Raw genomic sequence first — 15332 nt, forward strand, 5'->3', positions numbered from 1 at the left:
TAACATTTCAGTATATGACTATACAAAGAAGCAAATGATGGAGACTGAGAACCGCTCATATAAAGTAGTTTTGGTTACTAGGTAGTTACTGAAGTGCAGCTAGCCAATATGCATTTCAGCATACCAAGTGTGGAGTTACAGCGCAAGGGAACAGTTAGTTGGGGATTCTGCACCCCAGAGTTACTGATTTTTGGAAAGCCTTGAGGGAGGTCGGGGTGATGAGCAGTCATAGAGGGAGTAGCCCTTTATGTGACTGAGAACATAGAGGACCAGGTGGGGAGATTACCTATGAGGTGCACAAGGGTTACTGTTTTGCTGTATGAGCTTCAGGTGGGAGATTTGTGTGTGTGGGTGCAGCTCACTGCAGTAGATAAAACATTTAAGTGCCCTTTGCTGTAAAGCCACTCAGAGCATATATTGTCTTGGGCAGATCTAAAAGAAAGAAGTGATTGGATCATTGCCTAGAAATGTCAAGGTGGGGAATGGGCCCCTTTACTCAAGAGAGAAAAGTTTTAGCACCTTGCAGTGTTGGAAATTTGTAGTTGGACATCCTGAGACTAGAGGGTGCTGTTTTTTAAAATAACATCGCTCATTAGGCTAATAAGTTCTTCAAGTTTTTCATCATTAAAAAAACATTTTTTTTCTTTTTTTTTTTTTTTTCCCCCTAAAGACAGGTCTGTTTTTAACAGGACTTAGTATGGGGAAATCTTATGGACTATAGGTAAGGGAGGCTGAAACAGGTGATCACAATGAAACCTGATTGCATCTATTAGGAGTGTAATTAGGAAAGCTGTGTCTTCTCTGAGAGTTCACTTTCCATGTATCCTCTCTTTCTATCTCTTTGCTGCCCTAAATTTCTTAGTGAAAAAGGCTCTGTAATATTGAGAGCAGTGCTGAGGAGAAGGACTTGGGGCCTTGATAGATGAGAAGCTCAACGTGAGCCAGCAGTGTGTACTTGCAGCCCAGAAAGCCAAACGTATCCTGGGCTGCATCAAAAGCAATGTGACCAGCAGAATGAAGGAGGTGATCCTGCCCCTCTATTCCTCTCTCGTTAGACTCCACCTGCAGTACTATGTTCAGCTCTGAGCTCCCAACACAAGAGGCACATGAGCATTGGGGTGAGTCCAGAGGAGAGCCACGAAGATGATCGGAGGGCTGGAGCACCTCTCCTATAAAGACAGGCTGAGAGGGCTGGGCTTGTTCAGCCTGGAGAAGAGAAGGCTCTGGGGAGACCTTACAGCACTCTCCCAGTGCCTAAAGGAGGCCTACAAGAAATTTGGAGAGAGACTTTTAAGAAGGCAGGTAGTGACGGGACAGGAGGAAAATGGCTTTAAACTGAAAGAGGGGAGATCTAGATCATATATAAGGAAGAAATTCTTCACTGTCAGAGTGGTGAGGCACTGGCACACATTGCTCAGAGAAGCTGTGGCTGCCCCATCCCTGTAAGTGTTCCAAGGCCAGGTTGCATGGAGCTTTGAGCAACCTGGTGTATGGGAAGGTGTCCCTGCCCATGGCATGGGGATTGGAACTATGTGATCTTTAAGGTTTCTTTCAGCCCAGGCTGTTCTATGATATGAATAGTTAGCTTTTGGCTATGTGTTTTTATGTCTATCTCTAATACAAATAATTCCCCAAATGCCATTAGATCCAGGGGTCTCTGTACTTCTGTTTTGCATCTAAGTGATTTTAATGAAGATCTGGAAGGTGAGAGTTGTGATGAGGGCTGCTATTCATAGATCTGTGTAAGGTTTGAGGAATGTGATTTGTAAGGCTGGAGGTATGGGTATGGTTTCCAGTGTATTTAAACATTTGAAGCGATTTAGCATGTTAACGTTTCTAATCTGTCTTCAGCACTATGTTTGCCCTTGAGAAATACTTCCTAGCATGAATTCATGGTAGTTGAAACCTTACGCTCTTTTGGGATGGAGAAATGTTTATTTAACTAAAGTTCATTGTGAATTTTGAATTCTAGCTGTATTTTTTAGAGTGGAAAAACAGTAGGTATGAAGTATCTCATTAAACAATTTTCAGTGTGATGTTACAGTTGTTTGCCTATCTGTAAAACATGTTCTTATTACATAATGTTCTCAAAATCTCCTTATCAAGAGAGACTAAACCTGATTATTAACTACTGTCTGTTAGTAAAACATTTGGTCTTGTGGGGTAGGAGGGAGGAAGGAAATCCATTTGATAAAGTGACAGCTGAAGATAGCTGCAGTGCAGGATTACTCTGTGACTGACCAGTTTGTTTCCCAGATATTTGTTGTTCTTGCCTTCCCTAATTTACTCTGCCTTCCAATCAGACTTCCTTCCTATCAGGGATGAGTGTGCTGATGTGTTGTCCCAGAACCTGGAAACTTAGGAAAGCAGACTAGGTAGGAACAGCTGGAAGAGCAGACCTGGAGGAACAGTGCGGGTTTGAATTTGAGTCCAAGGGTAAGAGGTTTATTTGTGGTAGGCACAGGAAGCTGATATGTGCATGTTTCTTTTTGGATCTTTAGACTAGTTTTTCTCATCTACTTATATAGAAGGACCATATAAACATATATACACAATGTATACCAGTGCACATAACATATATATAATATACACCAGTGAAGCTTTCTGCCTTCTTCCTGTTCCAAACAGCCTGGCTCTGCTGTAAAAAAAAACCAAAAAAAAACCAAAAAAAAAACCCAAAAAACCCCAACAAAACGAAACCATCTTTTTAAGCTTGGATCTTGGTCTGGGTGTGATTGAGTGGCCCCATTCTGTGTGGCTTTCTGTATGCTGAGGCACAGCTCCAGAGCAGTCAATTGCTTGGGAGCTGAATGGGTCTGTTTTTTTATCTTTACCTCAGCCTGCACTGGAATTTCTTCATAATTCGATTACCCTAATCTGTACCTTTTTTTTTGCACTGTAACTTTTCCCTTGGTATGCTTTTTGTATTGCTTAGAAACATAAATGGATATCAGAAAAGAAACAAAATTCAGTTGTGGTTTGTACTGTGTTCTGCAAATGAGTATTAATAATTTCCTTAAATGAGCATTTTATTTATTTATTTGAGACAGTTGTTCTGTGTCTTCACTTTAGTGCATCTTGTTGGTGACATACAAGTTCTCTTTCAGTAGCTCTGGTTTGGTTCCAGATGAATTTATCATTGCTTTGTTTGTGAAGTACTACCCCTCACCACAGCCACTTCATGTGAGAAAGACTGCATTTAGGTGTAATTGCATTATGTGTTGGGATAACTTGTAATCTAAAGGGAGCTGAATTTATTAGTGTCTCTCCAATGGGTCTCTGGATTAGAACATTTGGATTAATACCTTTTTACCTGTACAGCCTAGCAAGCTGTGGAGGTAACAATTGTCAGCAGATGGGCTGAAAACATGTCCACAGCATAATGTCCCCAGGTTTTTCTATGACTTATTACAGTGATGGGGACAATGCAGGAATTGTATACAGCACCAATGCATTTACAGGGGTTGAACAGGAGAGTGAAACTTGAAGGAAATATGGTTTGTTTCGTTTTTCTATATGTATGCTATGGAACTTGTGGAGTATTTCTGAATACTGTGGAAGCAAATGTCCATGACCACAGGAAAGTTTTTTCTAAGGATTCTGCTATTAGACAGACTTTTGGGAGAAAGCACTGTTTGAAAGCAAGCCATTTGTCATTTGGAGATGGTATTTTTCATTTTATGTTACAGCATGGCACAGCTGATGGCTTTTTGATCAGTTGTATATAAGTTGAATCTGAGCTTGTTGCCTTACTTCTGGAGGCATTGCAGAGCTGTAGAAAATGTCAGGCTTGGGAGGAGATGTACTTAATATTGTTCCTAAAAGCCTCATTCCTTTTCCTGAACCTTTACACAAAATCCCTACTGCCTGATGGGTTGGGGAAGACAAAAATGGAGGAAATGAGGAACTGAATTCCCATTCTCTCAATATTAAACCTGCTTAAGATAATAAATAGGCTAATGATGACAAGAATGACAGGTGTTTATACACACGTGACTTCAGAAGACTAAGAGAAACATGCCAAACATTCAATTAAATAGTGATACTGTGTAGGAATTTAACATCCATTCACTATAGGGATTAGGGCAGCAGTAGTACTAACCGAATTGAGAAAGTTGGGGTTGTGCAGCATGGAGAAGACTCTGGGGAGACCTTATTGCGGCCTTTTGGTTCTTAAAAGGGGTCTATAAGAAAGATGGGGAGAGACATTTTAGCAGGCCCTGTTAAGATAGGATGAGGGGTAATGGTTTTAAACTAAGAGAGGGGTGATTCAGGCTGTATGTGAGGAAGAAATTTTTTACAGTGAGGTGGTAAAACACTGTCACAGGCTGCCCAGAGAAGCGGTAGATGCACCATCCCTGGAGACATTAAAGGCCAGGCTGGATGTGGTTCTGAGCAACCTGATCTGGTTGAAGATGTCCCTGCTCATTGCAGGGGGTTGAACTAGATGACGTTTGAAGGTCTCTTCCAGCCCAAACTGTTCTATGATTCTGGAGCATGTTAACATGGACAGGCGAGAACATGAGAGTTATGTTGTTATGTTGTGGGGAAGTTTCATCTTATGTAAAGTAATCCGGAAGACTGGAATATGAAGAAAGTAAGTATTCTTGAAACACGGATTTGAAACATATTTGGGTTTTACATTGGAGATTCATAGTAAAAAATCGCAGTACAGCTGCCTGCAGTGAAATGTTGCATTGCGTAAGGTGCTTTTCCTAACAGCTTTTTCTACACCAGCTGTTGTTTCTGTATCATTTTTCACAGTTGCCAGCTATAAAACAGCTGCTTTGACTTTTGTCATGCTCTGGAGTTAAAGTACAAATATATATTTCTTTCCAGGAGTATTTCTATACCTTTGCTCTGCAGGTACATTTTAAGTAGATGTAGGGAAAGTCTAATTCCCTTAAGTAGGGAAAATACCTATTAACTGTTGGCATCTTTATCCAGATTAGAGCCCTCTTCATGGTTATTACCAATGCTACGTTTTAGGGGGGAGCAAAATAATGAAGCTGTAGCTAAGTTTTTAATGGGACTGTTGTTTTTAACCCTCTCTAGTTTTAGAACCCTCACTGTCAGAACAATATGGATAATCAGGATGCAGTTAGGAGAAGAAAAACAGTGTACTGGAGCATAATGATTTATTAGTTAAGACTGAAAACTATTAAGGGAGAAAGCTGTACCTCCTTGTATTTTTTTCCTGTTTCTTCTGTGAAATGATTATGGCAGCAAAGAAAGGTGGAGAAGTATGAGTAACCTGTGTAAACACAAGTGTCATCTGGCTAGTGCTGGTGTGAGTAAGGAGTGTTCTGGAAGATGGGTGTGAGGGATTCTGCGTGCCATAGTGCTGCTGGTATGTTTGTAAGCCATGTGCTTTCATTAGCATATGCTTGTCCGGCTTTGGCCTCTCTAAGTGCAGAACTTGATTAGAGGCCAATTAGATGAATTTAGCTATGTATTCTCCCAGTATTTGGGCCATCAGCATTTTACACTAGAAATAATATTCCTTTGGATTTTCCCAAATGTCTTTAGGCAGGGGGTTGTTCTGGTTATAATTGTGAGAATCTTTAAGGAAAATGTGTAAACAATATCGTCCATGAATAGGTACAAGTCCCTCTTGATCAAACTTTTTCTTAAGATACCCATTTTTATGGGACGATCTCTGGTTTGGCAGGAATTTGCAGTTTGCTCTGAAATCACTTTAAACCATGATCTTGCTGATGAAATTTCATTTCTATTGTGGAAGGGAGCAAATGTCAAAATGATTTGTGGGATATGAGTTTTTAAATTGCACATTCTCAATTAAGTGTTAAAATAATCGATTTAATATTGTTTATATCCAGATTAATCATAAGTGAGCTCATAATTTCAATTTTGTATGAACATTTTAATATTAGCTTGCCACACCATTTTTCCAACTATGAGAAGACTGTGGAAGTAAAAGCAATTAAGCATTCAGCTTCAGGCTTAGCAAAGGGCATGAACCATTGATACCTGCAAAAGCCTTCTTACTAGTTTTGATGATGGCCACAGGTATTTCCAGTGTATTTTTTCAGAGTTGTTGTGGTTTAAACTCAGTCAGGTAATTCGTTCGCTCATACTCCCGGAGGGATGGAGAGGAGAATCGAAAAGAATGCAACTCCCACGGGTTGAGATAAGAACAGTTTAGTAACTAAGGTATAACACAAATCACTACTGCTACCACCAGTGATAATAATGATAAAGGAAATAACAAGGGAAGAGAATACATCATCTCACCACCAGCCGACCGATAACTCGACCCCCCAGCCCGACCAAGCTCTGACCGATACCTCCTCCAACCCTGCAGACTCCCAGCCCTTCCGGCTAACTCCCAGTCACATCCTGGGCATGACGTGCTGTGGTATGGAATACCTCTTTGGCTAACTTGGGTCAGGTGTCCTGTCTCTGCTTCCTCCTGGCTCCCCCTCCTCCCTGGCAGAGCATGAGGCTCACAAAGTCCTTGGCCAAACCAAAACATCGCTTGTTATCAGCTCTGTTCCCGAGCTGAAAGTCAAAACACTGCACTGCACCAGCTACCAAGAAGGGGAAAAATGACTGCTACTGCTGAACCCAGGACAAGAGTAAACTTCGGTATTGAGGAAAACCAGGGAAAATCAATGTTCTAAAGGATTTGAGTTCACTCTCAATATCCTTCAGCTTCCAGTGAGATTACAGATGGTTTTAGTTGACCATCTGTAGTGGTGATTATAGATGGTCATCTACAGTAGCCTGGGCAATGCCAACCCACTGTCCATGCACACGCCTGGATGGAATCATGCTTATGCTTTGTACAGTGTTCCGGTAAGAGTGTCTTTCTTGGGTGAGAAGAGGAAACTTAGTTACCGTTCACCTGCCTGTGTGAATCCAGTAGTAAAACTTATGAATCAGTCACAAGGTACTGTTTTTTAAGTTCATCGCTTTTCAGAAAGAAGTTAAGCCTTGGGCTTATTTAGAAACATTTGGTGCTTTTACATCTCTGGTTCTCAGGAATTGGTGTAGCACTGTTTCCTGAACAGTTTGCCACCTTCTGAAGATTGCTCTTTTTCTCTGTTGGCTCTGATGAGATTGATCTACATCAGTGTGATTACTAGAGGCAGATTAATTTCATTAATTTTAAACATACTGCGGATCAATTCAGAGACTCGCTACATCCATAAAAAATACATAGCAATAGCACAAGTAATGTTTTATTAGCCTGGTCTTTCTTCCTTTAATTGAAAAAGTAATGTTAGAAAAGCAGCAACTGTTTCTTAACCTTAAATCTGGGCAGTGTCATATCTCATTTGATGCCAAAACCACAGCCATCAGACAATACAGCATAGATTGCAGGTTTGTCTGGGGAGTGTGTGTGTTAACTTGTATCCCTATTAGGCAAACAGCTGATCTTAAATTTGAACCCCCATAATTAAAAATAGAGAGAACTTTACACAGTCTGTTTATGGTGGAACAGTTTAGTGTAAGTACTTGTGGGTTTTATGGCCCCATACTCAAAAGCCAGAAGAAATCAAGGTCTTATCTGATACTCTTTGTCTTCTTATGTTATACAGTCTTTCCAAGTCTGCTCTGAAGTAGGCAATACCTGATGTGTAAACTTCCACTTTTTTGAAACTGCCTTTATTTTTGAAATTCTCAAAAAAAAAAAAAAGCAAGCCTTTTTTTTACCTTCTGGTTCTTGTTAATGATGGGGTAACCAGGCTGATGTTTTCCACTGTGATGTTTCAGAAGGAGAGGAATAGCAAGAGGAGCACAATAACTGCCCTGCTTATTGTCTGGAATAGAGTTAATTTTCTTGCTAGGAGCTGGTACAATGCTGTGTTTTTTGAATTTGGTGTGAGAATAGGGTTGATAACACACCAGTGTTTTAGCTGTCGCTGAGTAGTGCTTACTCTAAATCAAGGACTTTTCAGTCTCTCATGCTTTGCCAGTGAAGAGGGGCACAGGAGGCTGGGAGGAAGCACAGACAGGACAGCTGACCTGAACTAGCACAGCATGTAATGCTCAGTATAGAAACTGAGGGAAGTTGGCTGGGAGCTGCTGATCACTGCTTGGGGGCAGGCTGGACATCAGTCTGTGGTGGCAATTGCAGTGTGCACCACTTAGGTTGTTTGGGTTTTATTCCTCTCTTTTTTTTTTTTTATTATCTCCCTGTTCATTTCTGCTATTATCAGTTTTTACCTTATTTTAGTTATTAAGCTGCTCTTAACCCCCAACTTTCAACTTTTTCCAGTTATCTTTCCTATCCCACTGGGGTAAGCAGTGGGGAGTGGGCAGGTGGCTGTGTGGTATGTAGTTACCAGCTGGGGTTAAACCAGGACAATAATGTTTCATCACGTGGTAGCCTCATGTAACTGGGAATGTGACATTGTTTTGTTGATGGGGAATTCACATTACAAAAATAACTGGTGTTAATACAGGGATCGCTAACTGGAGTGGAGTTGCTTGTGTTACTGTCGTCACTGGTTTTACAGTGGAGATGCTTTTCACTTGGGTAAGTGCAAGCTGAAGGCAGAGGAAAAATTACAGTGGTTTTCCTCTTTTGGGTTCAGAGTTCTGTGTCCCTCCTGTTGCTTCATTGCATCAGGTGAAAATGCAGTGATGGTCAGCAGAGAACACGCTGGGGTCTATTGCATGCCCTCGGGCTGCTCAATCATATCACTTTGACTTCAGAGGGAGAAAACAAGAATGAAATGGGTCAAGACATAAGACAATCAGAAGTTCAACATCAGAGTTTAACTGTAGCCTGTATAGTATGAAAGCTGTAGCTTTATCCAAGAAAAAATAATACATGTATGTACATATGCATAGAAAAATCTCTCAAGTTGATTCACAAACAGAATTTTTTGTTAGATAACAATGCAAAGGTGTTCAGTTATGCTTGAGGATGGCAATGAAGCAATGCTCAGCTATTAATGCATAAATCATATGAGAGAAGGCTGAAAGCTTTCTTTCCATTACTGCAAATATTCTTGAGCCTTTCATCAGTGTAAGGTGCCCCATTGTTATCTTGGCACTTTTTTGATTGTTTGCTGGGGAAGACCTGTAAATCATAAAGGATAAAATACATGGCAAGTATTCTTTTTTCAGCATTGTTAGCATGTTCTTGGAAAGCATTTTGGGAAGGAAAGCCCTAAAAATACATATATGAGGTCTTAAAAGTGTTATGTTTGTGTTCCTAGAGATAAATGATTCTGGCATCCTTTTATACGATTGTAAAGTGCTTTCTTTTAATGCAATACTAACATACATACCTAAATAGCAATGTTTAACTAAAAAAAGCAGCAGCAAAAGAATTATGTAATATCCTGCCTCAAGGGGCAGGAGAGAGTAAGCAGGAGGCCAGTGACAATTAACAGTCTGTGTTTTGGGGTTTAGAAAGGGTTTCTTTTCGCCTTCCACTGCATTTGTTTAGTTTCGAAGGACCTTGTATACCTAAGAAGCTTGTGGTTCGTTATAAAAACTACACAGCATAGACAGAAGCTTGCTGTTTTGAAAGAATATTTTAAAATAAGACTGGAAAATACTTCCAATATTAAAGTGTCCTCCCTGTGGTACGATATTCTTTGTTTACTGGTGTATATGGATATGGTAAAAAGAAAATGGGCTGAGTGCATGGCTCCCTAAAATCAAGGAGAGTTTCAGTTGATCAGAGTCGGCATTCAGGCAAATGTTTCTGAATTAGCCAGCTGCCAGTTACTGTTATGAAATTTATGCATCCTTAAATTAAGGGACAATGACCATATTCTTTGCATTGACTATTAATACATTACAAGTTTTCTATTATTATTTAAGGAATTCCACAGTGTTGATCCACCTGACTTACTATGGGTACACGTCTGGTTAATACTTGCTGGGGTTTGAAGATGTTTGTTCATAAATACACAGCACAGTACAATTGTGGCTTTCTGCTTCTAGGTTTTGTTGCACTGCAACAGTATGCTTTTCAGTAGTAGAGGCTGACTTCTTCAACTGAAAGCCTATCATATAAAGAAATGTAAATGGAAGGTATGAGACAATGTATAGAAGCAGCTGAACAGTAATGATCACGATAGTGTCATAATGAAATGCTGTCCAGTACTTGATGTCCAGGATTCTCTAGAAATAAACGGAAGTTTTACCAACTATGCTTTTTAGCTGAAAAGGTGCCCAGTGATGCTGCCAGAGGGAGAGTATGCTGTAATGTGCCTAGGGATTGTGCTGGTTTATTGCAAATCTCTGGCTACCTGAGGAGACCTTTTTTTTCCCCCCTCTAACCATTGTAATAAAACATTGCATTGAAATGTTGAGTTTGAGGGAAACTAAGAATGGAGCTTCACCAAATTGAACTCAACTGAACAATATGAAGACAATTCTTTTACCTTCAACAAAGCTGTATCTGTTTATATTAACAGAAGAGCTGGATCCCTGTATTTAAAGTAGTTTAAACTGGGGGCTTTGTTCTTATGAAGGATTATGCCTAGTACAGTGGATGGGGGGGAGTCCTTTTAGTGTCCTTCCAGACACAAATTCATATGGTTAAATTCCTCACACACATGGACACTCAACTTGTATATGCACACCCCTGTGCATCTGGAAATCTGCTGGAGGCTGGTAGGAGAACTGAAGGCTGGTAGTTCTCAGTCTTCTATGAAAACTCAAATCATGTGAAGCTGAGATTTGCAGATATTCATGGGGGCAATTTTAATGACAAGCTTGAAAATCAAAGTAGGCTTTCCAAGGTTTGTGGTACTTTTGCATTGGAACAAAATCTGTATTGAATGGGTTTGAGTAGGTTTTATTCTAGAGCAAGTTTGAACAGAATGATTGTTGCAGTCACGATGGCTGAAACAAAGAAATTAAATGCCTGAAACTCTAACAAAACCAGATAGTTTTTCACAGTTCTAATTATTTCACCCTTAAAGTCCTTTTTCCAACCCCCATGTAGTAGTTCTTCACTCTTTTATTCTAGTATAGCACTAAGGACAGAGTGACTACTTCACCAAAATACTGTTATGCCTTCCCCACGCTAAAAGGCTGTGAGAACGTATGTGTCTGGAGACCTCGTGGAGGGGAGAGGAAGCTGTGACCCAAAAAAAAGAAGAAAGTTTATACACTTACTGAAGGAGAGCAGTCAGCCAAGCTGAAAACAGCAGAATAGCATTTAAGGTTTACAGTCATTAACCATGATATTTTGCAGTGGGGTTTCATGACCTGTGCTAGTGCAGTTCTTCATGTTGACTGAAAGCAAAGCCTAAGAGTAACTCACATTAGGTAAAAAAAAACCCAAACAAACAAAGGGTCCAATGAGGCTGGTGTTTCTGACTATGAAAGAACAGAAGGAATGGGGCAAATATCAAATAATACTTTCATTTTCCTCCCCATGGTTCTCTATAACTAAATGGAACCAGTGCCCCATGCTTCCTCAGTTAAGTTTGAGTCTGGACTATGGCAATTAATAGACCTGATAGTAGTCTAAAAATCAAAGCAAGCTTTCTAAATTTTGTGAAATCTCCTGAATGGAGTTATTTCTATATTGATACTCCAGTGTATTAGTCTTAGCTTTCAGCATCTTGCTTTCTAGATCCACTCATTCAATTAACTTTTAAACTGTTTGCAGTTATTGACTTAGACAAGAAAGTAATTAAATAAATTATTTGTTTTGGTGTGTGGTGTTACTTCTTTTTGCTAAGCAAATAGTTTCAGCTATTCCAGAAACATAAATTTCATTGCTTCAGGGATGACGCAGATGTTTATGAAGAAGTCTTGAAAGACCCTACCTTGTGGTAAGGGTGACAAGTAGTTTTTTATTTTTCCTCTAACCATTGTTACAAAACAATTTTGGATGGAATTAGTTAATTTGGATATAAGTGGCATAACCCACAATTCTTATAGATCAGGTTGCCCAGTATTTATTGCACATAGGATATTTTTCATTTTGTATTGTATTTTATGGCTTTTTTTTTTCAATTCCCCCAAATTGGGCCACATTTGACCCTTGGGAAATTTCTGTCTTTATGTATTTAGTAGCTCTAGTGAGTCTTTATCAAACTTGTACTTTGACAAACATTCCATGGGTGAGATCATCTCCCGTCCAGCTCCATGGTGATTAGCGAGAGACAGCCTCTCCTTGATCTGCCTACAATTCCAGCAAGATGCTAGTCTGGCCTGGTGAAGCAAATCACATGTTACTCGCTTGTATGCAAGGTGTCCTTGGCCCAGGCTGTCTCCAAACCACTGCTTTCTCTTCTGATGTGCAGGCTTGCCTGTTGTCATGTCACAGGTACACATACCTCTGCCTTCAGCTATGAGATTGATGCTTCCTATGCGCATCAGGTCATTTGGAAGGATTGGATCTGCACAAGGAAACTATACCTGGGGACTGGGCTTCCTAGTGGGTTACGACCAGCAGAGATGCTAAGTTGTGGTGCAGCACAGTAGGTTTTATGCTCCCCTATTATCTCATCTGCCAGGTGTGTGATGAGCTGTCCAGCCACATTTGTTCATGCAAGTTCCCAAACTGGGGGAAAGCACTTGTGTTGCTATGAAGGAGACGTAATAATAAGGGAGCCTAAGGTGGGAGTTGAATGAATCTTGTAGATGAGATTTGACAGGTCTGCATCTCTGATGGTAAAATCTCTCTCCAAAAAGATTTCTGCTGTTGAGAAATTAGGTCATGGCTATAGAGAAGCAACTTAATTTCTTTTTGTGGGAGTTCATATTGCATTTGCATTCAAGCTACATGCAGAAAATGTGATTTTTTTTTTTTATTTTATTTATTTTTGTAAGTGATACTGGAAGAATTGTGAGTGCATAAGCCTTGCATATGAGGCTTAACTTCAGTTTGGATTTTCATGAACATAATGGAGTGCATTTTGGGATAACTTTTTGTACCAATGCATGTGAAACTAAAGAAGCGTTGTCCCCTAAGGTTTTCTGTAGTGCCCATAGCCCATTGCAGCAGCGGGACATTCAAATCCTATTGTAGCAAGAAAAAAGTAAAAATATATCACTGCCACTCTTCATGCACACCAGCCCTGCAAAGTTTTTCATTTATTTTTGCAGCTGCTTGAACTTCAGTATCTTTGTGCACTCAGCCCTTTGGTGTACTGCTGGCAGTGTTGAACTATATAGTCGAGATGGACCATCCACTCACTTTCCACAGATTAAGCATCATTACTGTAGTGTAATTAAAGTTTAAATGTATTTGTTTTTTAGTTTAACGAATTTACTGTGCAACATGGCCAAAATATATCAAAGTTAGTTTACCGTGTCTCGGTTATAAAGTTTGGTGCTCCAAAGATTGGTACTCGTCATAGGACAGTACATTGCAACCTGAACCCCTTTTCTTTTCCCCTTGCTACACACCAAAGAAAGTGTCCAAGCCCTAATTTGATTCAAGGAAAGCTTAAAATTGTGTTGTTGTTGTTTAGGAGAGTGGTGTTCCCTGCTTGAACACCACATATTTCCTTATGACAGGAAACCTCACTGAGGGTGTTATATGGAAAAAACTCTGCATCCTGTGGTGTCTCTGCAAGTGTTTGAATTCATACTGTGTTTGACCTATGGACTGGCATAGCCGCACTGCAGAGTTGCGCTATCAAAGAGGCTGCTAAACAGTACTGAATTCAATTAGAAAGGTCTTCCATCTGCCATTCTGTATTGTTTTGAAATGTACTGTGCTTCCATTTTTAAGAGACTATTCAGTATTACCACAGGTAGTTTCTTTATATATTTAAGAGGTAAGGGAGTGGAGGGAGAAAGGCTGTGATTCCTAAATGTATTTGTTAAGAAATAACTTAGTTTCTAGGGCTCATTATTTAAGAAGGGAAAGAACTGCCCTTTCTAAGGGTGATCTAATGTATTATCTCAGGAAAATCTTGAAGTTTTTTGTGTAATTGATTAAAGTATTAAAGACGATGTTGTCTCCAGATACTACTTTTAGCAAATAGTTAAAGTTATATTACCCTTACACGGAGAGTGCAGGTTGATAAAAGGGATCAGGCTAGCCTCTGTTGCTGTTGGTGTTGGCCTGTAGATTTTGGGTTAAGTTTAAAACAGTCAAAGTAGGAAGTTCCTTAATCTGTTACTAAATACAATACCTGCAGATTGGAGGAGAGCATTTTATCTTTTTGATATGCTTTCAATAGCCTGGGGTGTGTTCTTTGTGAGGCTATGCTTTTTGTTCAGTAGGCTGTGTGTGGCAAAGACAAAACTATTTAATTTGTTAGTGTCTGGTTGTATTTTCTGCTTTCAAACAACAGTTTTAAACTTTATGTTATTAGCTGGATTTTATTGCTCCATCTTATGCATTATACAGCCCTGATAACATTCACTCTAACTTAACTTTGGGGTTTTTTTGGCTTTGTTTTTTTTTTTTTTCTCTAAAAAAAAAACCTCATAGAAAAGACAAAAAGCTTATAGAGAGATGAATTCCTTAATGTCTTCCAAGAAGATTTTTGTCTCACAGCTGGAAAGACCATTTAGCTTCTGGGGCTGACTTTCTTAGTGTCTCTTGCTATCCTTTTGTTGGAAGCAATTAGTTTTACAATAGCGCTGCTGCTTTTAAACACATATTGCAGAGAGCCATTTCAGATTTTCAGTTAATTTAGGTGCTCTGTTGAATTTGAATATAGGAATGTAATCATGTTGCTTGTAACTGGTTTTCCAGTTCATCACTTTACTTGTATCACTATTGCTTTATATTAAACAGAACTATTGCTCTACAGTTCTACAGTGAAGGGTTCTCTGTAACAAGGTGAAGTATTTTATGCTTAAGGGCCTGACACTCAAAGGTGCTGTGAGTCCATAAATTTCTTTAAAATCATATGGAGTTATGGATGCTTGATGTACTTGAAAAATCAAGTTCTCTGTAACTGGATGGTCCAGCCACCAAGATATGTTAAATTACCAGTATGTTTCCGTTCCTGTCCTGTCATTAACTTAAAGGATTTTGTTTTTCTATCTAAAACTGAAGAATACATCAAAAATACCACATAGATCAGTGTTTGTAAGGTCCATGGATACAAGTGTGCAAGTATAATGGAAAAAGTGAAGTCTTCTATTAATTCTGTATTCGGTCGTGAGAAAATGTGCCACAAATGAGGCATGGGATATATGCTGAATGGTGAAACTTGGAAGAGATTTTAGGCAGCTGCCATGCTATTATCTTTCCTGTGTCTTGAATGGATCAGGAGTCCTGTGGAAAATAACATTTGTGGTTGTGTAGTTTTAAATTTTTCTCATATTGACAAATGGTAATTGACATGTTTCTAAGGTGTTACACAGTTGAAAGTCTGGTGTAGTATTAAAGGCTGTGCCTAAGACTTCATGGCTTATGG

General features: G+C 39.5%; 1 protein-coding gene across 1 annotated transcript in view; it reads left to right on the top strand.

Moving 5' to 3' along the window:
* Nucleotides 1–15332, top strand: part of SYTL5 (synaptotagmin like 5) — a 77831-nt gene continuing 62499 nt past the window's right edge. The window contains exon 1 of the mRNA XM_062624093.1: nucleotides 1–475. The gene's annotated coding sequence lies outside the window, so the exon portion shown is untranslated. The remainder of the gene's footprint in view (nucleotides 476–15332) is intronic.

The sequence above is a fragment of the Pezoporus occidentalis genome, unplaced genomic scaffold (assembly GCF_034315485.1).
Source record: "Pezoporus occidentalis ecotype Australia unplaced genomic scaffold, CSIRO_AGI_Poc_V1 ctg261, whole genome shotgun sequence".
NCBI classification, from domain to species: Eukaryota; Metazoa; Chordata; class Aves; order Psittaciformes; family Psittacidae; genus Pezoporus; species Pezoporus occidentalis.